Genomic DNA, 6,918 nt, shown 5'->3' with positions numbered 1-6,918 from the left:
CTCCCCTCCTCTCCCCTCCCCTCCCCTCCCGTTCCCTTTCCTTTCTTCTTCTTTTTTTTTTGATGGAGTCTAACTGTCGCCCAGGCTGGAGTACAGTGGGGGCTCACTGCAGCTTCTGCCTCCCAGGTTCAAGCGATTCTCCTACCTCAGCCTCCCAACTGGCTGGGATTACAGGTGCGCCACCACGCCCAGCTAATTTCTGTATTTTTAGTAGAGACAGGGTTGGCCTGTCTGGTCAGGCTGGTCTTGAACTCCTGACTTCAAGTGATCTGTCCGCCTCAGCCTCCCATAGTGCTGGGATTACAAACGTGAGCCACTGTGCCTGGCCGGTTGGGTATTTTCTTGATGCCGCTCTCTGGTTCTTCTGCCACCTCTTGACCACCCTCTAGTCTTCTTTGGCTGCATTATCTCCATCTCACTCCCTTTGCACAGACTCCCTGTGATTCAGCCATCATCTCTAAGACTAATTCCACTGCCTCTATGTAGTAAGTACCTGCCTCTTTTCTGAGCCACCGTCCATATTTCTATTTCCACTTCATCTCTACATAGACATCCTTAGAGCACCTCAAAATATAAAACCAACCTCATTTTTTTGCCCTTACTTCAAATCTGCTCTGTCTACACTACCTCATTCCATAAAGGCACCAACACCATCCATTTATTCACTCTCCCAAGCTAGAAATCTTAAAGCCATTCCCCCTCTTTCTAACCAGTGCCATCTAATCATGTCAAACTCTACCTTCTAAAGACACCCAAAACTTGTCCACCTTACTTTTTCCTACCTTGGTTCAGGTCACCATTATTTCCCCCCAGGAGAGTTGTAACAGTCTCCTATGTGGTCCCCACTCTTCAGCTTTGCCCATACCCAATCCACCCACCATGTAAACTACCTGTGTGATCTAAAATGCAAATTGGATCACCTTATTCCACTTCTTAAACCTTTCAGTGGCTTCTCTTGCCCAGATGGTCATGTCTGAATTTCTGAGTGAAGCCCACTAGGTTCCCAGTGTACTGAAGCCCATGTAATGCCCCAGCCTCATCTCCCATGCCCCCATTCCATGCTCTACACATCAAGCCCTGAGCCCACCTTGCTATTCCATGCCCTTGGATGACACACAAGCACCTCCTTCTGCCTGCAATCACATTCCTTCTCTTCAAGACCCTTTCAGATGTCAGCTCTGCAAAGCCCTCATGTTCTTCTCCTCCAGACCCTGTATTCTGTAAAGAAATGCTCTCTAAATACCTCTCCCCTAGTTATTGAGAAGTATTTCTTTTATGTCTGCTCCTGAAGTAAACAGTGAGTTCCTGGTGGCCAGAGCATGCCCTTCCTATTTCACTCATCTCGTCCTCCCACAGGACCTTGCCAAGTGTCAGGTACATATGTAGGTGGTGTTTAATCAGTGCAAAGAGCAAAGCAGCCCAGGTACTGTGAGAATGAAATATCTGGCTGGGCGCGGTGGCTCACACCTGTAATCCCAGCACTTTGGGAGGCCAAGGTGGGTGGATCACTTGAGATCAGGGGTTTGAAGTCAACCTGGCCAACATGGTGAAACCCCATCTCTATAAAAAAAAAAATTAGCCCAGTGTGGTGGCAGGAGCCTGTAATCCAAGCTGCTCTCAAGGCTGAGGCAGGAGAATCGCTTGAACCTGGGAGACAGAGGTTGCAGTAAGCTGGAATGGTGCCACTGTACTCCAGCCTGGACAACACTATGAGACTCCGTCTCAAAAAGAAAAAAAAAAAGATATCTAATGGGGCTATTTTCCTTTGCCCCTAGATTGTGAGTACTTGGTGGACTGGGAGTGTGTCTTTTTCTTATCTGCCATACCTAGACAGCTGGTGTTCAATAAATAGTGTTGATTATGGTTGGATTTACTCAAACCTTCCAAAATCCCCTCCCAATGCAAAGGGATAAAGATATCTAACTAGAATGCTGCCACTTCTGAACAGCTTTCTTTAACTTCACTTTCCCTGATACTGACCTTTACCTCACCATGCCCTTCCCATTCTCTCCTCACCCCATACTAGGAGGAACTCTGGGCTATAAAGCTAATCTCATAAAATTTGCTGGAGTCTGAAGTCCACCCTGGCTAAAGAAAGAACACACCTCAGAGCCCAGCCCAGGCTGGTTTTAGGTACTTTCTGCTTTTATTGAAATTATGACCACATTTCTGGAATCAAAACAGGGAAATATGACTTACAAAGAACTTTTAAATGATAAAGGGCACAAGTTCCTCTTCATGGAATATGTCATTTTCCAGGCAGAGGGCTTACATATTATCTCACTTCATCTGCACCACAGCCCTAAGAAGAAGCTGCTGTCATCTTCTCACTTTACATACGAAGGAGCAAGAGGCAATGGTGCTGAAAGGGTGGAGAAATGGTACAGAAATGATGGAACTAGAAATCAAACTCTCCTCTGTCTGATGCCAAGCCATCAGGTCACTTCCAGGAACATGAAACAATCTGTGACATGCCTTTGGGATCCTGAATTAGCAGAATTTCTGGGATTTCAATGATTTATGAGAACACTATAAAAATGAGTAGTGTTTCTATACACTAGCAGCAAATTATCTGAAAGAGAAATTAAGAAAATTCCATTTACAATAGCTACCAAAAATTAAAATACTTAGGAATAAACTTAAGGAGGTGAAAGATCTGTACACTGAAAACTAGAAACCACTGATAAACGAGATTGAACAAGACACAAATAAGTGGAAAGATATCCCATGTTCATGGATTGGAATAATTATTGTTGTTAAAATATCTATACTACTCAAAGCAATCTACAGATTCAATGAAATACCAGTCAAAATATCAATGACATTCTTCACATAAATAAAAAAAACTTATGAAATATATATGGGATTCCAAAAGACCCCAAATAGTCAAAGTAATCTTGAACAGAAAGAACAAAGCTGGAGGCATCACATTACCTGACTTCAAAATATATACAAAACTATAATAAATGAAACAGCATGATCCTTCCATAACAACAGATATATAGACCAATGGAACAGAATAGAGAGCCCAGGGACAGAATATTAGAAATTTAGAATTTCTGATTTTGAGTTTTCTAGGATGTTTGAAAGCCATCTTCTCAGAATAGGATGGCCAGAAAGTATAGCGAGGGACCCAGCCTTCAGTTATAGTTATGCAGCCCTCCCGAGGCCTGGCTGTCTGTCTTTGGAACCTCTTTGGAACTTCAGGGGCTTGAAGATTCCCATTGGGCACAAGGAAGTTGAGATCTGCTCCCAGGTTCTAGTACTTTATATTTATACATTATTAATGCATAAATAAATATATAATATGTAATAACATATACTATATACTTAGGGATGTTTAGTTCATATATATAAATAAATGTATTTGTTTAAATTTAAAAAAAAATTTTTTTTTTTTTTTTTGAGATGGAGTTTCGCTCTGTCGCCCGGGCTGGAGTGCAGTGGCCGGATCTCGGCTCACTGCAAGCTCCACCTCCCGGGTTCACGCCATTCTCCTGCCTCAGCCTCCCGAGTAGCTGGGACTACAGGCGCCCGCCACCTCGCCCGGCTAGATTTTGTATTTTTTAGTAGAGACGGGGTTTCACCGTGTTAGCCAGGATGGTCTCGATCTCCTGACCTCGTGATCCGCCCGTCTCGGCCTCCCAAAGTGCTGGGATTACAGGCTTGAGCCACCGCGCCCGGCCAAATTTTTTAAAATTTTGAAATGACCATAAACTTAGTGAAAAGTTGCATGTTCCATACAAAGAATTATATTTTTCCTGAACCATCTGAGAGTAACCATCAGTTGCCAACCTGATATCCAGTCATGTGCAGATACTTAATGCATAGTTCCTACAGATAAAGACGCTCTCCTTCAAAACCATAATACAGCCATCAGAATCAGTAGGGTAAATAGATGTCTTACTGACGTCCAGTCCTTAAACCCCATTCAAGTTTCACCAGTTGTCCCAATAATTGCCTTTGCAGCAAAATGACCTAGTTCAGAATTACATGTTACATTTAGTTATTTCTTTTGTCTCCTGAATGAAACAGTTCCTGCATCTTTCCTTGACTTTCATGAACACGGCACTTTTGAAGCTTATAGGCCAGTTATTTTGTATAATGTGCCTCAATCTGGTGTTTCTTTGTGATTAAACTCAAGTGGTCTATCTTTGGCCAGAATATCACAGAAATGACACTGTTCTCATTGCATCCTATCACATAGGGTTCAATTTCCATTTGTTCCATTACTTATGGTTTTGCTTTGATAATTAAGGTGTCTTCTAGGTCCCTTCACCATAAAGGTATTTTGTCCCCATGAGTAATTAATGTGTATTTAGTGGAGAGGTACGTTGTACCTCCCATTTCTCACCAAACTTTCAATTTATTCATCTATTTGCTAATATCAGTATGGAATCATGGTTTCCTATTTTATTCAAAGGGTTGTAATCCGTGATTATTATTCATTTTAATAACAAGTTGAACCCTGTACAGCTGTGGGAACTCATTTAAGCAATCTTTTGTGTCCTTTTGCCATGTCGTCATTATTCTTTGAGCAAGCACCTCCTTGCTTTTTGGTACAAGGTGCTCCAGGCTCATGTCCTACTTTCCTTGCCCTAGACCTAGAACTGACCATTCTTGCAAGGAGCCTGGGTTGCATTTGGTGGAAAACTGCATTTTAAAGCCAAGATCTGGATCCTAGGTTTGTTCTGCTATTAGGGCATCACCACTCCCAGGCCCTCACAGTAGACAGAGGTAGGGAATACATGTTTGTATATGGATATATGTATGTGTGTATAATATGTAATGATATAGGTACATGCATATACATCTGTTATGGACTGAATATTTGAGTCCCCCAAAATTCATATGTTGAAGCCCTAATCCCCATTGTGATAGTATTTGGAAATGGGGCTTGTGGGAGGTAATTAAGATTAGATTAGGTTATTAGGATGGGGTCTTCATGATGGGATTAGTGGCCTTATAAGAAAAGAGAGCATGACTGGGCGAGGTGGCTCACACCTGTAATCCCAACACTCTGGGAGGCCTAGGCAGGTGGATCACTTGAGATCAGGAGTTTGAGACCAGCCTGGCCAACATGGTGAAACCCTGTCTCTACTAAAATACAAAAAATTAGTTGGGCATGGTGGCACATGCCTGTAATCCCAGCTACTCGGGAGGCTGACACAGGAGAATTGCTTGAATCCAGGAGGCAGAAATTGCAGTGAGCCAAGATCACGACACTGAACTACAGCCTGGGCAACAGAACAAGACTTCGTCTCAAAAAAAAAAAGAGCAGGCCGGGCACAGTGGCTCAAGCACTTTGGGAGGCCGAGACAGGTGGATCATGAGGTTAGGAGATCGAGACCATCCTGGCTAACATGGTGAAACCCCGTCTCTACTAAAACTACAAAAAACTAGCTGGGCGAGGTGGCGGCGCCTGTAGTCCCAGCTACTCGGGAGGCTGAGGCAGGAGAATGGTGTGAACCCGGGAGGCGGAGCTTGCAGTGAGCTGAGATCCGGCCACAGCACTCCAGCCTGGGTGACAGAGCGAGACTCCGTCTCAGAAAAAAAAAAAAAGCAGCAGTCTCTCTTTCTCTTTCTCTTTTCTGCCCCATGTCTAAGGACACAGTGTGAAGGTAGGGAGCAAGCCAGGAAGAGGGCCCTCACCAGGAACAGAATTAGCCAGCACCTTGATCTTGGACTTCCCAGTCTCCAGAACTATGGGCAATACATGTCTGTTGTGTAAGCCACCCCACCTAGTGTATTTTGTGATAGTCACCGGAGCTAAGACAGTGTCTGTATTTGTTTATACCTACGTTCATTTATATACAAATTTAAATCTCTGCTGATTTCTGCATCTATCTCTATGTTGAAAATCATGAGCGCACACTAATACCTCCAATGCCAATCAACACCTCTGGGTTTATTCAAGTTCTCCTTTCCATATTTGTAACTTCTTTCTCCGACAGTGAAAGCATGGACTTCCATTGTCTCTTACATATTTACTCTTTTCTCCACTCCCTCTGTATAACAAATTTCCCATCTCTGCTGCCCACATCTCCTCCATGTGGGTGATGGTTGGGTACTAACAGTGCTGACTGTCTCGCCCTACTTGGATCTAAGACAACCTTGGTGATGGCCCCAGTGCATGTATGTCCCCGCCACCCTCTCTGGCTTTGACACATGCTCCAGGATGCCCATTCAAGGAAGCCCTCTTCCACCCTTCTGGACTGATGACTCTGCTGGGTACCCCTTCCCCTGTGTCCTCCTCCCCATGCCTGAGCTCGGCCACCCTGCTCTAGGCTACCAGCCCCTCCCACCATGGGTCCCTGCCTTGCTCTGTTCAACTAACTGCTAATGGCTTTAAAACTGAATTATTCAGGAAGGAAAGGGAACAAGGAAAGGAAGAGCATTTTATTGTGGGTTTTTTCCTGATTATTTTAGTAATACAAAATGACTTGGAGACATTTGGGGAAATATAGAAGAGACAGAGAAAGATAAATATCCGCATTAATTCTCCCACCTAGAGAAAACCAGTATTATCCCTTTCCCTCCAAAACATTGAACTTAAGCAAAACAACTCCCCGGCCCCAATCCCTACCCCCCAAACTACTAGTTTCCTCAGTTGAGAAAAGAACATATGCACATGCCGGGCGCAGTGGCTCACGCCTGGAATCACAGCACTTTGTGAGGCCAAGGCGGGCAAATCACGAGGTCAGGAGTTCAAGAACAGCCTGGCCAACGTGGTGAAACCTTGTCTCTACTAAAATATAAAATTAGCCAGGCATAGTGGCCTGCACCTGTAATCCCAGTTGCTTGGGAGTCTGAGGCATGAGAATTGCTTGAACCCAGGAGACGGAGGTTGCAGTGAGCCAAGACTGCGCCGCTGTACTCCAGCCTGGGTGACAGAGTGAGACTCCGTCTCAAAAAAAA

Source organism: Rhinopithecus bieti, unplaced genomic scaffold (assembly GCF_001698545.2).
Source record: "Rhinopithecus bieti isolate Rb0 unplaced genomic scaffold, ASM169854v2 scaffold_2453, whole genome shotgun sequence".
NCBI classification, from domain to species: Eukaryota; Metazoa; Chordata; class Mammalia; order Primates; family Cercopithecidae; genus Rhinopithecus; species Rhinopithecus bieti.
This window is presented reverse-complemented; position numbering follows the sequence as displayed.